This window comes from Manis javanica, chromosome 14 (genome assembly GCF_040802235.1).
Source record: "Manis javanica isolate MJ-LG chromosome 14, MJ_LKY, whole genome shotgun sequence".
Taxonomy (NCBI): Eukaryota; Metazoa; Chordata; class Mammalia; order Pholidota; family Manidae; genus Manis; species Manis javanica.
In genome coordinates this window covers 55,340,654-55,361,213 of record NC_133169.1, presented here as the reverse complement: position 1 = coordinate 55,361,213, position 20,560 = coordinate 55,340,654, and the positions used below count along the sequence as shown (strand labels likewise).

The 20,560-nt window shown below is 41.4% G+C and overlaps 1 protein-coding gene and 1 long non-coding RNA gene across 6 annotated transcripts in view; both read left to right on the top strand.

The window, feature by feature from the left end:
- LOC118972708 (uncharacterized) overlaps positions 1-20,560 on the top strand; it is a 350,716-nt gene that overhangs the window by 33,685 nt on the left and 296,471 nt on the right. The window lies entirely within an intron of this gene.
- The window catches only part of LOC108388360 (olfactory receptor 13G1-like), a 135,166-nt gene that overhangs the window by 33,824 nt on the left and 80,782 nt on the right, over positions 1-20,560 (top strand). For 4 of the 5 annotated variants that reach the window (XM_073221558.1, XM_073221557.1, XM_073221556.1 and 1 more), the window contains exon 2: positions 16,603-16,655. The exons of the other annotated variant lie outside the window; for it this stretch is intronic. The gene's annotated coding sequence lies outside the window, so the exon portion shown is untranslated. The remainder of the gene's footprint in view (positions 1-16,602; positions 16,656-20,560) is intronic. 5 annotated transcript variants of the gene reach the window in all.

Here is a 20,560-nt window from a genome sequence, read left to right as displayed (position 1 = left end):
GTATAATGCTTTGGGCCATTATAATGGCCATTTTGACGATATTAATTCTTCCTAGCCATGAGCATGGGATGAGTTTCCATTTATTAGTGTCCCCTTTAATTTCTCTTAAGAGTGACTTGTAGTTTTCAGAGTATAAGTCTTTCACTTCTTTGGTTAGGTTTATTCCTAGGTATTTTATTCTTTTTGATGCAACGGTGAATGGAATTGTTTTCCTGATTTCTCTTTCTATTGATTCGTTGTTAGTGTATAGGAAAGCTACAGATTTCTGTGTGTTAATTTTGTATCCTGCAACTTTGCTGTATTCCGATATCAGTTCTAGTAGTTTTGGAGTGGAGTCTTTAGGGGTTTTTATGTACAGTATCATATCATCTGCAAATAGTGAAAGTTTAACTTGTTCTTTACCAATCTGGATTCCTTGTATTTCTTTGTTTTGTCTGATTGCCGTGGCTAGGACCTCCAGTAGTATGTTAAATAACAGTGGGGAGAGTGGGCATCCCTGTCTGGTTCCCGATCTCAGAGGAAATGCTTTCAGCTTCTCGCTGTTCAGTATATTGCTGGCTGTGTGTTTATCATATATGGCCTTTATTATGTTGAGGTACATGCCCTCTATGCCCGTTTTGCTGAGAGTTTTTATCATGAATGGATGTTGAATTTTGTCAAATGCTTTTTCAGCATCTATGGAGATGATCATGTGGTTTTGTCTTTCTTTTTGTTGATGTGGTGGATGATGTTGATGGATTTTCGAATGTTGTACCATCCTTGCATCCCTGGGATGAACCCCACTTGGTCATGGTGTATGATCCTTTTGATATACTGTTGAATTCTGTTTGCTAATATTTTATTGAGTATTTTTGCATCTACATTCATCAGGGATATTGGTCTGTAATTTTCTTTTTTGGTGGGGTCTTTGCCTGGTTTTGGTATTAGGGTGATGTTGGCTTCATAGAATGAGTTTGGGAGTATTCCCTCTTCTTCTATTTTGTGGAACACTTTAAGGAGAATGGGTATTATGTCTTCTCTGTGTGTCTGATAAAATTCCGAGGTAAATCCGTCCGGCCCCGGGGTTTTGTTCTTGGGTAGTTTTTTGATTACTGTTTCAATTTCTTTGCTTGTAATTGGTTTGTTTAACTTTTGTGTTTCTTCCTTGGTCAGTCTTGGGAGGTTGTATTTTTCTAGGAAGTTGTCCATTTCTTCTAGGTTTTCCAGCTTGTTGGCATATAGGTTTTCATAGTAGTCTTTAATAATTCTTTGTATTTCTGTGGAGTCTGTCGTGATTTTTCCATTCTCATTTCTGATTATGTTGATTTGTGTTGACTCTCTTTTTCTCTTAATAAGTTGGGCTAGAGGCTTATCTATTTTGTTTATTTTCTCAAAGAACCAGCTCTTGGTTTCGTTGATTTTTGCTATTGTTTTATTCTTCTCAATTTTGTTTATTTCTTCTCTGATCTTTATTATGTCCCTCCTTCTGCTGACTGTAGGCCTCATTTGTTCTTCCTTTTCCAGTTTTAATAATTGTGATGTTAGACTATTCATTTGGGATTGTTCTTTCTTCTTCAAGTGTGCCTGGATTGCTATATACTTTTCTCTTAAGACTGCTTTCGCTGCATCCCACAGAAGTTGGTGCTTAGTGTTGTTGTTGTCATTTGTTTCTATATATTCCTTGATCTCTATTTTGATTTGTTCATTGATCCATTGATTATTTAGTAGCATGTTGTTAAGCCTCCATGTGTTTGTGAGCCTTTTTGTTTTCTCTGTAGAATTTATTTCTACTTTCATACCTTTGTGGTCTGAAAAATTGGTTGGTAGAATTTCTATATTTTGGAATTTACTGAAGCTCTTTTTGTGAGCTAGTATGTGGTCTATTCTGGAGAATGTTCCATGTGCCGTTGAGAAGAATGTATATCCTGTTGCTTTTGGATGTAGAGTTCTATAGATGTCTATTAGGTCCATCTGTTCTAGTGTGTTGTTCCGTGCCTGTGTGTCTTTACTTATTTTCTACCCGGTGGATCTATCCTTTGGGGTGAGTGGTGTGTTGAAGTCTCGTACAATGAATGCATTGCAGTCTATTTCCCTCTTTAGTTCTGTTAGTATTTGCTTCACATATGCTGGTGCTCCTGTATTGGGTGCATATATATTTAGAATGGTTATATCCTCTTGTTGGACTGAGCCCTTTATCATTATGTAGTATCCTTCTTTATCTCTTGTTACTTTCTTTGTTTTGAAGTCTATTTTGTCTGATATTAGTACTGCAACCCCTGCTTTCTTCTCACTGTTGTTTGCCTGAAATATGTTTTTCCATCCCTTGACTTTTAGTCTATGCTTATCTTTGGGTTTAAGGTGAGTTTCTTGTAAGCAGCATATAGATGGGTCTTGCTTTTTTATCCATTCTATTACTCTATGTCTTTTGATTGGTGCATTAAGTCCATTTACATTTAGGGTGACTATTGAGAGATATGTACTTATTGCCATTGCAGGCTTTAGATTCGTGGTTACCAAAGGTTCAAGGTTAGCTTCTTTAGTATCTTACTGCCTAACTTAGCTCGCTTATTGAGCTGTTATATACACTGTCTGGAGATTCTTTTCTTCTCTCCCTTCTTATTCCTCCTCCTCCTTTCTTCATATGTTGTGTGTTTTGTTCTGTGCTCTTTTTAGGGGTGCTCCCATCTAGAGCAGTCCCTGTAGGATGCCCTGTAGAGGTGGTTTGTGGGAAGCAAATTCCCTCAGCTTTTGCTTGTCAGGGAATTGTTTAATCCCACCATCATATTTAAATGATAGTCGTGCTGGATACAGTATCCTTGGTTCAAGGCCCTTCTGTTTCATTGCATTAAGTATATCATGCCATTCTCTTCTGGCCTGTAGGGTTTCTGTCGAGAAGTCTGATGTTAGCCTGATGTGTTTTCCTTTATAGGTGACCTTTTTCTCTCTAGCTGCCTTTAAAAGTCTTTCCTTGTTCTTGATCCTTGCCATTTTAATTACTATGTGTCTTGGTGTTGTCCTCCTTGGATCCTTTATGTTGGGAGTTCTGTGTAATTCTATGGTCTGTTCGATTATTTCCTCCCCCAGTTTGGGTTAGTTTTCAGCAATTATTTCTTTAAAGAGACTTTCTATCCCTTTTCCTCTTTCTTCTTCTTCTGGTATCCCTATAATACGAATATTATTCCTTTGGTATTGGTCACATATTTCTCTTAGTGTTGTTTCATTCCTGGAGATCCTTTTATCTCTCTCTATGTCAGCTTCTATACGTTCCTTTTCTCTGGCTTCTATTCCTTCAATGGCCTCTTGCATTTTATCCATTCTGCTTATAAATCCTTCCAGGGATTGTTTCACTTCTGTGATCTCCTTCCTGACATCTGTGATCTCCTTCCGGACTTCATCCCATTGCTCTTGCATTTTTCTCTGCATCTCTGTCAGCATGTTCATGATTTTATTTTGAATTCTTTTTCAGGAGGACTAGTTAGGTCTGTCCCCCTCTCAGGTGTTGTCTCTGTGATCTTTGTCTGCCTGTAGTTTTGCCTTTTCATGGTGATAGAGATAGTTTGCAGAGCTGGTACAAGTGACCGCTGGAAGAGCTTCCCTTCTTGTTGGTTTGTGGCCTTTTCCTGGGAGAATAGCGACCTCTAGTGGCTTGTGCTTGGGAGATGTGCGCAGACAGGGCTTCTGCTTCCTGCCCAGTTGCTTTGTGGTTTATCTCCGCTGTTGCTGTGGGCTTGGCCTGGCTGGGGCTGTTCCTCCAAAATGGTGGAGCCCCGTTGGAGCGGGAGCGGCCGAGGGGCTATTTATCTCCCTAAGGGGCCTCTGTGCTCCCTGCTGCCCAGGGGGTTAGAGTGCCCAGAGATCCCCAGATTCCCTGCCTCTGGTCTAAGTGACCTGTCCTGCCCCTTTAAGACTTCCAAAAAGCACTCTCCAAACCAAAACAACAACAGCAACAATGAGAGAGGGAACAGAAAGAAAAAAAAAGGAAAAAACACACGATTTTTGTTTTTTTTTTGTCCTCAGGTGCCGGTCCCAGGCACCCGCTCACTGGGACTGCTGCCCTGTCTCCCTAGCACCAGGGTCCCTGTCCTTTCAAGGCTTCCAAAAAGCACCCACCCACTGGTCCCGCAGGGAAGGAACGCTCGATATTCTTTGTCCTCAGGCGCTGGTCCCAGGCACCCGCTCACCAGTCCCACTGCCCTGCCTCCCTAGCACCGGGGTCCCTATCCCTTTAAGGCTTCCAAAAAGCAGTCACCAAAAAGAGAGAAAAAAAGGGGAAAAACGCGTGATTTCCTCCGTCCTCAGGTGCCGGTCTCAGGCACCCGCCCACCGGTCCCACAGGGAAAAACGCGCGATATTCTTTGTCCTCAGGCACCGGTCCCAGGCACCCACTCACCAGTCCTGCCGCCCTGCCTCCCTAGCACCGGGGTCCCTGTCCCTTTTAGGCTTCCGAAAAGCACTCCCAAAAAAGAGAAAAAATAAAGGGGAAAAATGTGCGATTTCCTCTGTCCTCAAGTGCCGGTCTTACGCACCCACCCCCCGGTCCCACAGGGAAAAACGTGGGATATTCTTTGTCCTCAGGCGCTGGTCCCAGGCACCCGCTCACCAGTCCCGCCACCGTGCCTCCCTAGCACTGGGGTGCCTGTCCCATTAAGGCTTCCAATAAGCGCTCGCCAAAAAGAGAAAAAAAAAAGGGGAAAAACTCGCGATTTCCTCCGTCCTCAGGCGCCGGTCTCAGGCACCCGCCTGCCGGTCCTGCAGGGAATAACACGGGATATTCTTTGTCCTCAGGCGCCGGTCCCGGGCACCTGCTCACCGGTCCCGCCACCCTGCCTGCCTAGCAACGGCGGCCCGTCCCTTTAAGGCTTCCAAAAAGCACTCGCCAAAAAAAACCGCTCCGGTTTCTTTCCACCCGCCGGGAGCGGGGGGAGGGGCGCTCGGGTCCCGCCGGGCCGGGGCTTGTATCTTACCCCCTTCGCAAGGCGCTGGATTCTTGCAGGTGTGGATGTGCTCTGGATGTTGTCCTGTGTCCTGTGGTCTCTATTTTAGGAAGATTTTTCTTTGTTATATTTTCATAGTTCTATGTGTTTTTGGGAGGAGATTTCCACTGCTCTACTCACGCCGCCATCCTGGCTCCGCCCTCTTGATTACTTTTGAGTGGAAGACATTTGAGTGACAGACAGCAGCACTGAGAAGTCATCCTAATTTTAGGTGAGGAAGATCCAGTAGTGAGTAGAACCCAAGGTGGTCCAGCCAGGAGACGTCTCTGCAATGGGAGGGACTGCAGGGAGCAGGGTCTGGGGCTGCTGCTCTGCCTGGGTGCCTGCCCAGGCGCCTGAGCCTCAGAGAGAAGGGCTTGGAGGCGCCACACCTGTGCTCATGGCCAGCCCTGCTGTACCTGCTTTGAGCGGATTTTTACAGAAACCTTCAGATGGGCAGAGCCAGTTCTTGAGGGCTCTGGCAGGAGGGACCTCACTTCCTCATACTGCTAGGCAGGAAAATAGATATGAGCGGGGTGGAAAGAGAATAAGGCCAGTAAAATCCACTAGAAGGGACTCAAAGAGTTAGCCAGTTAAAAATAGAAAAGCTAGAAGGCCAGGAGCAACTTGGCCTAGAAGTTTGAATACTCCCCAGGTAAAGAAAAGTATCTCAGCATAGCCTATGTCTTCACTATGTCAATTAGAACATACCATTGTAAGATTTACTTTAGCCTGCTCGAAGGCCCGGCTTATTTAGGAAGGATTCTATCTTAAAGTTAAAACTGCATTTTAATCAAACAGACAGTGGCTCAGCCCACCTTGGACGCAGGGCAGAGAGTCTTGATTCATATGCTTCCAGACAGAAGCTGATATCCTGGATAGGAATCAAAGAAGATATTTCTTGTGTTAAGTTAAAAAAAAAGAGAAACTTAATGTCTTATCAAAGAGGAAATTTCTGAGACCATTGGGTAAGTCCACACCTGGCCCTTTGTAACGTTCCTGAAATCCTAAACCGTCAATAAAGCCCCAGACCCTACACCTGTTGGTGCGCTCCTCTCTGAGGTCGCTGGACCTTCCTAAGTGCGTAGCCTTAAAAATTTATCTCAACCTTCCAGTGCGCCTCTTTTGTGAGGTCGCTCACACTCCCCTTTCTGCAGGTGGGCACTTGCTCTTTTTAAATCTTTAAATAAGACTTAAACCTTTCAGGGAGCCTCTCCTCCCTGAAGTTGTCCATAGTTTTTCTTTCTTTTTTTTTTTTGAGAGGGCTTCTCTCATATTTATTGATCAAATGGTTCTTAACAACTATAAAATTCTGTATAGGGGGTTCAGTGCTCAAAGCACAATCATTAATCCATCTCTAGCCTAATTCTCAGCAGTCTCCAATCTTCTGAAGCATAACGAACAAGTTTTTACATGGTGAATGAATTCTTACATAGTGAGTAGGTTCTTACATGGTGAACAGTACAAGGGCATTCATCACAGAAACTTTCGGTTTTGATCACGCATTATGAACTATAAACAATCAGGTCAAATATAAATATTCGTTTGATTTTTATACTTGATTTATATGTGGATTCCACATTTCTCCCTTTAATATTATTATTTTTTATTTTTAATAAAATGCTGAAGTGGTAGGTAGATGCAAGATAAAGGTAGAAAACATAGATTAGTGTTGTAAGAGAGCAATTGTACATGATCAGGTGTGTGACTGTCAACTATGTGCTAATCCAAGCTAGACAAGGGCAATAAAACATCCATGGATGCAGAAGCTTTCTCTCAAAACAGGGGGTGGTGAGGTTCTAAACTTCACCACTGTTGTTCCCCAATTTCTCACCGGATGGCCCCCTTGCGACTGTGCCTGTCTTAGGTTGTTCCTCCCTTGAGGAATCTTACCCGTCTCTGGCTAACCAGTCATCTTTCGGGGCCATACAGGGAAATGTAAAGTTAGTAAGTGAGAGAGAAGCCATATTGTTTGAAAAGTTAGCTTTTTAATTCTTTGCAGATTTATGCCCTGTGGCTTCTATGCCCAGCACTTGTCTCGAGGTATCTTTACCACCTGGAGGAATTATGATACATGGTAACTTCGATATGAGGCACGAATACTATTTAAGGGTTGTAATTAGGAAGGAAGAAGAAAAGCTATAGAGGTAGCATATGGAAGAAAACATGGGAGGATTGATTATTTCTTTGACATATCTTCTTGTAGAGTACCTTAAGTATGTATAGGTTTTAAACTACTAACTAATTTTCACACACATATTAACATAATAGGAATACGGTGACATAAACAAAGCAAATCTATAATTACCATCCATCTCCAGTGAAGCCAAGAAAACGATTTAGGCACCCTAGGCATTTGTGAAAATTTGTCTATGATATGATGGATATTGTCCAACTGTACTTGAACAGTCTGAGAGAAATTAGACAAATTAAAGCAGCCCATTTCTGGGATCTGTTCACATACCATATGTTCTTTTAACCGTAGATAGTCTATAGTCATAAGATTTTGGAGTGCTACAACTTGCACCCCTCCCAACTCTTGGTTGAGTTCCAACATTACAGATACGGTCAAATTCGTTGTCTCACTGTATGCACATGCCAGCCTAGACATCTCCCTCCAAATTCCAAAGTCAAGTCCAGGAAACGGTGGGGTGGATGCAGCCACAACCGCAGCATCGCCCAGGTTCCCTGTGGAGGCTTTTTGATGATCATCCCTCAGAACGAGCCCTCCAGAGAGTGCTGATGCCGGAAGCTCCTCCTCATATTGTATCTTATTCATTTTCTGGGTATCCAAGCTAGGCCTTGATCTTCTGCATAGAAACAAACAGACCCTTTGCCCACACTTTGACATGCCCTCTATACCACTGTGCAGAACTCATTGGAGGTCAGCACACAGGGACTGCTTTTTTTTTTTTTTTATTAAGAGAAAGAAATGTTATCAGAAAAGAGTACCTCCATAGGTGATCATCTGTCACCCTTTAAATGATCAACATTAAGGATATTTAAAACATGCGTTGATCTTTGATTTTCCAATAGTTTTATCCTATCAAGGAGTAATCCCCCTTTTCTTTCTTTCTTTCTTTTTTCTTTTTTTTTTTAATCTTTAATCTACACTTACATGAAGAATACTATGTTTACTATGCTCTCCCCTATATCAGGTCCCCCCTAACAACCACATTACATTTACTGTCCATCAGCTTAGCAAAATGTTGTAGAATCACTACTTCTCCTCTCTGTGTTGTGCAGCCCACCCTCCCCTTTCTCCCTCCCCCTCCATGCATGCTAATCTTAATACCCCTCTTCTTCATCCCCCGCCCCCTATTCCTCCCTGGCCACCCATCCTCCCCAGTTCCTTTCCCTTTGGTACCTGTTAGTCCATTTTTGGGTTCTGTAATTTCGCTGCTGTTTTGTTCCTTCAGTTTTTCCTTTGTTCGTATACTCCTCAGATGAGTGAAATCATTTGGTATTTCTCTTTCTCCGCTTGGCTTATTTCACTGAGCATAATACTCTCCAGCTCCACCCATGTTGCTGCAAATGGTAGGATTTTTCCACTTCTTATGGCTGAGTAGTATTCCATTGTGTATATGTACCACCTCTTCTTTATCCATTCACCTACCGATGGACATTTAGGTTACTTCCAATTTTTGGCTATTGTAAATAGTGCTGCGATAGACATAGGGGTGTATCTGTCTTTCTCAAGCTTGATTGCTGCGTTCTTAGGGTAAATTCCTAGGAGTGGAATTCCTGGGTCAAATGGTAGATCTGTTTTGAGCATTTTGATGAACCTCCATACTGCTTTCCACAATGGTTGAACTAATTTACATTCCCACCAGCAGTGTAGGAGGGTTCCCCTTTCTCCACAGCCTCGCCAACATTTGTTGTTGTTTGTCTTTTGGATGGCAGCTATCCTTACTGGTGTGAGGTGATACCTCATTGTAGTTTTAATTTGCATTTCTCTGACAATTAGCCATGTGGAGCATCTTTTCATGTGTCTGTTGGCCATGTATATTTCTTTTTTAGGGAACTGTCTGTTCAGTTCCTCTGCCCATTTTTTAATTGGGTTATTTGTTTTTTGTTTGTTGAGGCGTGTGAGCTCTTTATGTATTCTGGACGTCAAGCCTTTATCGGATCTGTCATTTTCAAATATATTCTCCCATACTGTAGGGTTCCTTTTTGTTCTATTGATGGTGTCTTTCGCTGTACAGAAGCTTTTCAGCTTAATGTAGTCCCACTTGCTCAGTTTTGCTGTTGTTTTCCTTGCCCGGGGAGATATGTTCAAGAAGAGGTCACTCATGTTTATGTCTAAGAGGTTTTTGCCTATGTTTTTTTCCAAGAGTTTAATGGTTTCATGAGTTACATTCAGGTCTTTGATCCATTTTGAGTTTACCTTTGTATATGGGGTTAGACAATGGTCCAGTTTCATTATCCTACAAGTAGCTGTCCAGTTTTGGCAGCACCATCTGTTGAAGAGACTGTCATTTTGCCATTGTATGTCCATGGCTCCTTTATCAAATATTAATTGACCATATATGTTTGGGTTAATTTCTGGAGTCTCTAATCTGTTTCACTGCTCTGTGGCTCTGTTCTTGTGCCAGTACCAAGTTGTCTTGATTAGTATGGCTTTGTAGTATAACTTGATGTTGGGGAGTGAGATCCCCCTACTTTATTCTTCTTTTTCAGGATTGCTTTGGCTATTTGGAGTCATAGGTGTTTCCAGATGAATTTTTGAATTATTTGTTCCAGTTCATTGAAGAATGTTGCTGGTAATTTGATAGGGATTGCATCAAATCTGTATATTGCTTTGGGCAGGATGGCCATTTTGACGACATTAATTCTTCCTAGCCATGAGCATGGGATAAGTTTCCATTTGTTAGTGCCCCCTTTAATTTCTCTTAAGAGTAACTTGTGGTTTTCAGAGTATAAGTCTTTCACTTCTTTGGTTAGGTTTATTCCTAGGTATTTCATTCCTTTTGTTGCAATGGTGAATGGAATTGTTTTCCTGATTTCTCTTTCTATTGGTTCATTGTAGTGTATAGGAAAGCCACAGATTTCTGTGTGTTAATTTTGTATCCTGCAACTTTGCTGTTTACCGATATCAGTTTTAGTAGTTTTGGAGTGGAGTCTTTATTGTTTTTTATGTACAGTATCATATCATCTGCAATTAGTGACAGTTTAACTTCTTCTTTACCAATCTGGATTCCTTGTATTTCTTTGTTTTGTCTGATTGCCGTGGCTAGGACCTCCAGTACTATGTTAAATAACAGTGGGGAGAGTGGGCATCCCTGTCTGGTTCCCGATCTCAGAGGAAATGCTTTCAGCTTCTCGCTCTTCAGTATATTGCTGGCTGTGTGTTCATCATATATGGCCTTTATTATGTTGAGGTACATGCCCTCTATGCCCGTTTTGCTGAGAGTTTTTATCATGAATGGATGTTGAATTTTGTCAAATGCTTTTTCAGCATCTATGGATATGATCATGTGGTTTTTGTCTTTCTTTTTGTTGTTGTGGTGATAATGTTCATGTATTTTCGAATGTTGTACCATCCTTGCATCCCTGGGATGAATCCCACTTGGTCATGGTGTATGATCCTTTTGATTTACTGTGGAATTCTGTTTGCTAATATTTTATTGAGTATTTTTGCATTTACATTCATCAGGGATATTGGTCTGTAATTTTCTTTTTTGGTGGGGTCTTTGCCTGGTTTTGGTATTTGGGTGATGTTGGCTTCATAGAATGAGTTTGGGAGTATTCCCTCCTATTCTATTTTGTGGAACACTTTATGGAGAATGGGCATTATGTCTTCTCTGTGTGTCTGATAAAATTCCGAGGTAAATCAGTCTGGCCCAGGTGTTTTGTTCTTTGGTAGTTTTTGATTACCATTTCAATTTCTTTGCTCGTAATTGGTTTGTTTAACTTTTGTGTTCCTTCCTTGGTCAGTCTTGGAAGGTTGTATTTTTCTAGGAAGTTGTCCATTTCTTCTAGGTTTTGCAGCTTGTTGGCATATAGGTTTTCATAGTAGTCTTTAATAATTGTTTGTATTTCTGTGGAGTCATCATGATTTTTCTATTTTCATTTCTGATTCTGTTGATTTGTGTTGATTCTCTTTTTCTCTTAATAAGTTTGGCTAGAGGCTTATCTATTTTGTTCATTTTCTCAAAGAACCAGCTCTTGGTTTCGTTGATTTTTGCTATTGTTTTATTCTTCTCAATTTTGTTTATTTCTTCTCTGATCTTTATTATGTCCCTCCTTCTGCTGACTTTAGGCCTCATTTGTTCTTCTTTTTCCAGTTTCGATAATTGTGATGTTAGACTATTCATTTGGGATTGTTCTTACTTCTTCAAGTGTGCGTGGATTGCTATATATTTTCCTCTTAAGACTGCTTTCGCTGCGTCCCACAGAATTCCGGGCTTTGTGTTGTTGTTATCATTTGTTTCTATATATTCCTTGATCTCTATTTTGATTTGTTCATTGATGCATTGATTGTTTATAAGCATGTTGTTAAGCCTCCATGTGTTTGTGAAACTTTTTGTTTTCTTTGTAGAATTTATTTCTAGTTTTATACCTTTGTGGTCAGAAAAATTATTTGGTGGAATTTGAATATTTTGGAATTTACTGAGGCTCTTTTTGTGGGCTAGTATGTAGTCTATTCTGGAGAATCTTCCATGTGCACTTGAGAAGAATGTATATCCTGTTGCTTTTGGATGTAGAGTTCTATAGATGTCTATTAGGTCCATCTGTTCTAGTGTGTTGTTCAGTGCCTCCATGTCCTTACTTATTTTCTTTCTGGTGGATCTATCCTTTGGGGTGAGTGGTGTGTTGAAGTCTCCTAAAATGAATGCATTGCTTTCTATTTCCCCCTTTTGTTCTGTTTGTATTTGTTTCACAAATGCTGGTGCTCCTGTGTTGGGTGCCTATATATTTAGAATGGTTATATCCTCTTGTTGGACTGAGCCCTTTATCATTATGTTGTCTCCTTCTTTATCTCTTGTTACTTTCTTTGTTTTGATGTCTATTTTTTCTGATATTATTACTGCAACCACTGCTTTTTTCCCTCTGTTGTTTGCCTGAAATATGTTTTTCCATCCCTTGACTTTTAGTCTGTGCATGTCTTTGGGTTTGAGGTGCATGTCTTGTAAGCTGCATATGGATGGGTCTTGCTTTTTTATCCATTCTGTTACTCGGTGTCTTTTGATTTGTGCATTAAGTCCATTTACATTTAGCGTGACTATTGAGAGATATGTACTTATTGCCATTGAAGTCTTTTAATTTTTCGTTACCAAAGGTTCAAGGTTATTCTGTTTAGTATCTTACTGCCTTACTTAGCTCGCTTATTGAGCTGTTATATATACTGTCTGGAGATTCTTTTCTTCTCTCCCTTCTTATTCCTCCTCCTCCCTTCTTCATATGTTGTGTTTTGTTCTGTGCTCTTTTTAGAAGTGCTCCCATCTAGAGCAGTCCCTGTAAGATGCCCTGTAGGGGTGGTTTGTGGGAAGCAAATTCTCTCAGCTTTTGCTTTTCTGGGAATTGTTTAATCCCACCATCATATTTAAATGATAGTCGTGCTGGATACAGTATCCCTGGTTCAAGGCCCTTCTGTTTCATTGTAGTAAATATATCATGCCATTCTCTTCTGGCCTGTAAGGTTTCTTTCGAGAAGTCTGATGATAGCCTGATGGGTTTTCCTTTATAGATGATCTTTTTCTGTCTAGCTGCCTCTAAAACTCTTTCCTTGTCCTTGGTCTTTGCCATTTAATTATTATGTGTCTTTGTTTTGTCCTCCTTGGATCCTTTCTGTTGCTGGTTCTGTGTATTTCCGTGGTCTGTTCGGTTATTTCCTCCCCCAGTTTTGGGACGTTTTCAGTAATTGTTACTTCAAAAACAACATGTTTATAATCAATCAATGGATCAATGAACAAATCAAAATAGAGATCAAGGAATATATAGAAACAAATGGTAACAACAACACAAAGCCCGGAATTCTGTGGGACGCAGCGAAAGCAGTCTTAAGAGGAAAATATATAGCGTTCCAGGCACACTTGAAGAAGTAAGAACAATCCCAAATGAATAGTCTAACATCACAATTATCGAAACTGGAAAAAGAAGAACAAATGAGGCCTAAAGTCAGCAGAAGGAGGGACATAATAAAGATTAGAGAAGAAATAAACAAAATTGAGAAGAATAAAACAATAGCAAAAATCAACGAAACCAAGAGCTGGTTCTTTGAGAAAATGAACAAAATAGATAAGCCTCTAGCCAAACTTATTAAGAGAAAAAGAGAGTCAACACAAATCATCAGAATCAGAAATGAAAACAGAAAAATCATGATGACTCCACAGAAATACAAATAATTTTTATAATTATTACTTCAAAAGTAATTATTACTTTTATCCCTTTTCCTTTCTCTTCTTCTTCTGGTACCCCTATAATGTGGATATGGATATTGTTCCTTTTGAATTGGTCACACAGTTCTCTTAATATTGTTTCATTCCTGGAGATCCTTTTATCTCTCTCTGTGTCAGCTTCTATGCGTTCCTGTTCTCTGGTTTCTATTCCTTCAATGGCCTCTTGCATCTTATCCATTCTTCTTATAAATCCTTCCAGAGTTTGTTTCACTTCTGTAATCTCATTCCTGGCATCTGTGATCTCCCTCCGGACTTCATCCCATTGCTCTTGCATTTTTCTCTCCATCTCTGTCAGCATGTTTATGATTTTTATTTTGAATTCTTTTTCAGGGAGACTGGTTAGGTCTGTCTCCTTCTCTGGTGTTGCCTCTGTGATCTTGGTTTGCCTGTAATTTTGTCTTTTCATGGTGATAGAAATAGTTTGCAGAGCTGGAACAAGTGATGGCTGTAAGAACTTCCCTTCTTGTTGGTTTGTGGCCTTCATCTCCTCAGAGAACAGCGACCTCTAGTGGCTTGGTATTGGCATCTGCGTGCTGACAGGGCTTCTGCTTCCTGCCCTGCTTCTATGGAGTTCATCTCCATTGTTGCAGTGGGCGTGGCCTGGCTCAGGCTTCTGCTCCAAAGTGGTGGAGCCCTGTTGGAGGTGGAGTGGCCGGGAGGCTATTTATCTCCATGAGTGGCCTCCATGCTCCCTGCTACCAAGGGGGTTAGAGTGCCCAGGAATCCCCAGATTCCCTACCTCTGGACTATGTGTCCCGCCGTGCTCCTTTAAGACTTCCAAAAAGCAGTTGCCAAAACAAAACAACAACAATAACAAAAATTTAAATAAATAATTGAAGAAAAAAAACATTTGCTTTTCTTTGTCCTCAGGTGCCGGCCTCAGGCATCCTCTCACCAGTCTTGCTGCCCTTTTTCCCTAGTATTGGGGTCCCTGTCCCTTTAATACTTCCAATAAGCACTCGCCAAAAAAAGATGAAAAAAAATGGCCGCTCGCTTTTCTTTGTTCTCCGGTGCCAGCCTCAGGACCTGCTCACCGGTCTTGCTACTGTTTCCCTAGTATTGGGTCCCTGTCCCTTTAACACTTCCAAAAAGCACTCGCCACAAAAAAAAAAAAATGGCTGCTCACTTTTGTTTGTTGTCTGGTGCCGGCCTCTGGTACCCACTCACCGGTCCTGCTGTCCTGTTTCCGTAGTATCCAGGACTCCACAGATGCACTGTTTCTGCGCTCTGGTTCGGATGACTGGGGCTGGGTGTTCAGCAGTAGTGGGCTCCCTCTCCCTCCCGCTGCGACTCCTCACGCCGGGAGCTGGGTGTAGAGCCACTTGGGTCCCTCTGGGCTGGGGCTTTTATCTTACCTCCTTGGTAAGGCTCTGGGTTCTCGTAGGTCTGAATGTGGTCTGGATGTTGTCCTCTGTCCTCTGGTCTCTATTCTAGGAAGAGTTATCCTTGTTATATTATCATAGATACATTTGGCTTGGGGAGGAGATTTCCGCTGCTCTACTCACGACGCCATCTTTGCTCTGCCCACTGATTTTATGTTTTTTGCCTTGAGTTAGTATTTGGTTGGTCTTCTTTCTTTGCTGTGATTTTATTTTCTCTGTTGACATCTATTTTGCCTTTGGAATGCTACCATCTAGACCAGTCCCTTTAAAATATCCTGTGGAGGTGTTTTGTGGGAGGCAAATTCCCTCAACTTTTGCTTGTCTGGGAATTGTTCAATCCCTCCTTCAAATTTAAATGACAGTACTGCTGGATACAGTGTTCTTGGGTCAATGCCCTTCTGTTTCATTGCATTAAATATATCATGCCATTCTCTTCTGGCCTGTAAGGTTTCTGCTGAGAAGTCTGATGATAGCCTGATGGGTTTTCCTTTGTGTGTGGTCTTATTTCTCTCTCTGGCAGCTTCAAATAGGTTGTCTCCTTATCCTTGATCTTTGCCATTTAATTATTATATGTCTTGGTGTTGTCCTCCTTGGGTCCCTTCTGTTGGGAGATCTGTGTACCTCCATGGCCTGAGAGACTATGTCCTTCCCCAGATTGGGGAACTGTTCAGCAATTACTTACTCAAAGACACTTTTTATCCCTTTCTCTCTCTCTTTTTTCTTCTGGCACCCCTGTAATACACATATTGTTGTTTGAATTGGTCACACAGTTCTTTCAGGATTTTTTCATTCATAGACATCCTTTTTTCTCTCAGTGCCTCAGCTTCTTTGTATTGCTCTTCCCTAGTTTCTCTTTTCATTTACTGTCTCCTCCACCGAATCTAGTCTGCTTTTAATACAGTCCACTGTGCTCTTCAATGATTGTATCTCCATCGTAAATTCTTTCCTGAGTTCTTGAATATTTTTTTGTACCTCCATGAGCATGTTTATGTTTTTTATTTTGAAATCCTCAAGAAGATTTATTAATTCAGTCTCAGTTCTTTCTCTGGTGCTGAGATTTTGCTTTGAACCAGGTGCCTCTGACATGTCCTATTTCTATGTGGCGCCCTCTAGTGCCCAGAATCTCTCTCTCTAGCTGCTCAGCCACTGGAGCCATGTCCGGGGTCGCAGGGGAGTGGTGCTGGTGCCCTGTTCCATGAGGCCCGCTCTTTTCTCCACGTGTATACAGTCTGGTGCAGCCTCTTTCCTGGTGTTCTTTCAGGACTAGTTGTGTTAATTATATTTTCATATTATATGTGGCTTTATAAGGGGTTCTCTGTCTCGCTTGTCACACCACCATCTTTAATCGAGTCTCAGGTGTTTTGATGCTCCCCCCAGAACGTGGAGTTCTGACTACTCAAATCTGTATGGCTCTGTCGGTTGCAGTTAATTTACTGTCAGGAGAGGTGCTATTGTTATATCTGGGATTTACCTTTCTTCTTCAGAGTGAAGAAGTAGTAAGATTCTTAACTTATTCTTTAGCAGGCATACAGAAACTCTGCCCACCTTGTGGGCTGGGCAGGCAGCCTTGTCAGATATACTCCCTATCTAAGATGCCGGCATCCCAGGGAGAAACTAGAGCAGTAAATTTTGTGTGTTAAGTTAATTTTTAATGTTCAAGGACCACTTAACACATTCACACTGTTAAACCTTTATCCAGTTCCCAAAAGTCCTCAACTGCATGTAAAACCTTAAACAACGCACAACTATAAGCTCTCTTATCCCCTCCGGGCACGGCGAGCTAGGAGCTCTGTCCTCTCACTATGTCTCTCACTAAAAGCTTCTCCTACCTTGGGTGTTTGCTAAATTCATTCTTCAACTCCACAGACAAGAAGAACCCAAGGATCATTTTGTGAGGCTCATCAGGGATAACCTTGGAGGTAAGTTATCAGCATCCAAGCCTGCCTTTTCTTTCACTGTCCTTATAGAAGTAAGCCATCTATGGCATACAACATCAGGCGCTTATCAGCCACTTAAATGGGACTAGCCCAGCTGCCGATCTCAAAGTCTCGAGTGACAGGTTCCCGTGCGTCTCCCTCAGTGGATCCCCCGTCTCCCTTGGGAGCCGGGAAAGTCACCTGAGTGGAAGCCAGGATTTCCTTTCAGAGGCATCTCCTTGGATGCGAGGGACTGAAGAAGGCTGTGGGCAGCTGCAAGAGTTTAGGCTGAGGCTACACTTCAGCAGTTTCTCAAAAGCCTGCGTGTCTGGACTCAGACCCCGAGAGCCCGACTGGGTGTCTATGAGGAGTATCTCTCTTTCTGTCTCTCTGACTTCCAGCCTGCTTCTTCAGGCCATCCTGGCCTCTGAGTGAGGCAGGGGGCATCCCTAACTCTCTTCAAACTTCATCAACGTCACAGAACCTGATGCTCACCACTGCAAGGTAGGAGATCTATGCTTTGCTCTTGTTCCTGATGAAATGCTATACTTTATTCTCATAAAAATGTGTCTGGTTCATTGAAGAATGCTGTTTGTATTTTGATGGGGATTGCATTAAATCTGATGTTTGCTTTATGCAGGATGGCCATTTTGACAATATTAATTCTTCCTAGCGAAGAGCATGGGGTGTTTCCATTTGTTAGTGTCCTCTTAATTTCTGTTAAGAGTGTCTTGTAGTTTTCAGGGTATAGGTCTTTCACTTCCTTGGTTAGGTGTATTGCTGGGTATTTTATTCTTATTGATGCAATTGTGAATGGAATTGTTTTCCTGATTTCTCTTTCTGCTAGTTCATTGTTAGTGTATAGGAAAGCAACACAGTTCAGTATTAATTTTGTGTCCTACAACTTTGCTGAATTCAGATATTAGTTCTAGTAGTTTTGAAGTGGAGTCTTTAGGGTTTTTATGTACAATATCATGTCATTTGCAAATAGTGACAGCTTGACTTGTTCTTTACCAATCTGGATGCCTTGTATTTCTTTGTTTTGTCTGATGGCCATAGCTAGGACTTCCAGTAGTATGTTGAATAACAGTGGGAAGAGTGGGCATCCCTGTCTTGTTCCCGATCTTAGAGGAAAAGCTTTCAGCTTCTCACTGTTAAATGTGATGTTGGCTGTGGGCTTGTCATATATGGCCTCTATTATGTTAAGGTACTTACCCTCTATGCCCATTTTGTTGAGAGGTTTTATCATGAATGGGTGTTGATTTTTGCCAAATGTTTTTTTAGCATCTGTGGGCATGATCATGTGGCTTTTGTCCTCCTTTTTGTTGATGTGGTGGATGATGTTGATGGATTTTCTAATGCTGTACCATCCTTGCATCCCTGGAGTAAATCCTACTTGTTCATGATGGATGATCTTTTTGATATATTTTTGAATTTGGTTTGCTAATATTTTGTTGAGTATTTTTGCGTCTATGTTTGTCAGCAATATTGGACTGTCATTTTCTTTTTTTGTGGTGTCTTTGCCTGGCTTTGGTATTTGGGTGATGCTTGCCTTGTAGAATGAGTTTGGAAGTATTCCTTCCTCTTCTACTTTTTGGAAAAGTTTAAGGAGGATGAGTATTCGATCTTCACTACATGTTTGATTAAAGTCAGCGGTGAAGCCATCTGGTTCAGGTGTTTTGTTCTTAGGTAGTTTTTTGATTACCAGTTCAATTTTGTTGCCAGTAACTGGTCTGTTCAGATATTCTGTCCTTTCTGGGTTACCCTTGGATGGTTGCATTTTTCTAGAAAGTTGTCTATTTATTCTAGGTGATCCAGGTTGTTAGCATATAATTTTTCATAGTATTCTCTAATAATTCTTTGTGTTTCTGTGGTTTCCATAGTGACTTTTACTTCATTTCTGATTCCGTTTATGTGTGCAGACTTCTTTTTTTCTTGATTTGTCTGGCTAGAGGTTTATCTATTTTGTTTATTTTCTCAAAGAATGAGCTCCTGATTTCATTGATTCTTTGTATAGTTTTTTCTTCATGGTTTTATTTATTTCTGCCCTAATCTTTATTATGTTCCTCCTGCTAACTTTAGGCCTCATTTGTTCTTCTTTTTCTACTTGTGATAATTGTGAGTTTACGCTGTTCATATGGGATTGTTCTTTTTTCCTGAGGTAGGCCTGTATTGCAATATACTTTGCTCTTGCACCACCTTGTCTGTGCCCCACAGATTTTGCATTGTTGAATTATTGTTGTCATTTGTCTCCATATATTCCTTGATTTCTGTTTTTATTTGGCCATTGATGTGTTGGTTATTTCAAAGCATGTTGTTAAGCCATGTGATGGTGGGCTTTTTCATTTTATTTGCATCATGTATTTCCAGTTTCATACCCTTGTGGTAAGAGAAGTTGCATCATTGTTGAGGGCTCATCCAGGATAACTTCGGAGGTGAGCATCAGCATCCAAGTCTGCCTTTTCTTTCACTGTCCTTATAGAAGTAAGCCGTGTATGGCACACAACATCGGGCACTCGTCAGCCACTTAAATGGGACTAGCCCGGCTGCCGATCTCAAAGTCTTGAGTGACAGGTTCCTGTGCGTCTCCCTCAGTGGATCCCCCGTCTCCCTTGGGAGCTGGGAAAGTCACCTGAGTGGAGGCCAAGATTCCCTTTCAGAGGCATCTCCTTGGATGCGAGGGACTGAGGAAGGCCGTGGGGAAATGCAAGTCTAGGCTGAGGCTACACTTCAGTGGCTTCTCAAAAGCCTGCATGTCTGGAGTCAGACCCCGACAGCCCGACTGGGTGTCTATGAGGAGTGTCTCTCTTTCTGTCTCTCTGACTTCAAGCCTGCTTCTTCAGGCCATCCTGGCCTCTGAGTGAGGCAGGGGGCATCCCTAACTCTCTTGAACTTCATCAATGTCACAGAACCCAATGCTCACCACCACAAGGTAGGAGATCTACACTTTGCTCTTATTCCTGATGAAATGCTGTACTTTTTATCTCATAAAAATGTGTCTGGTTCATTGAAGAATGCTGTTGGTATTTTGATGGGGATTGCATTGAATCTGTAGTTTGTTTAAGCAGGATGGCCATTATGACAATATTAATTCTTCCTAGCGAAGAGCATGGGTGAGATTCCATTTGTTAGTGTCCTCTTTAATTTCTCTTAAGAGTGTCTTGTTGTTTTCAGGGTATAGTAGGTCTTCACTTCCTTGGTTAGGTTTATTGCTAGGTATTTTGTTCTTGTTGATGCAATTGTGAATGGAATTGTTTTCCTGATTTCTCTTTCTGCTAGTTCATTGTTAGTGTATAGGAAAGCAACGGAGTTCTGTGTATTAATTTTGTATCCTGCAACTTTCCTGAATTCAGATATTAGTTCTAGTAGTTTTGGAGTGGAGTCTTTAGGGATTTTTTAAAAATTTTGGTATCATTAATTTACAATTACATGACGAACATTATTTTTACTAGGCTCCCCCCTTCACCAAGTACCCCCACATACTGCTTGATAGTCACTGTCCATTAGTGTAGTAAGATGCTGTAAAATCACTACATGTCTTCTGTGTGTTGTAGAGCCCGCCCCGTACCACCTCCACATTATACTTGCTAATTGTAATGTCCCCTTTATTTTTCCCTCCTTTATCCCTCCCTTCCCACCCATCTTCTCCATTCCCTTTCCCTTTGGTAACTGTTAGTCAATTTATGGGTTCTGTGATTCTGCTGCTGTTTTGTTCCTTCAGTTTTTCTTTGCTCTTATACTCCACATATGAGTGAAATCATTTGGTAATTGTCTTTGTCCACCTGGCTTATTTCACTGAGCATAATACCCTCTAGCTCCATCCATGTTGTTGTAAATGGTGGGATTTGTTTTCTTCTTATGGCTGAATAATATTCCATTGTGTATATGTACCACATCTTCTTTATCCA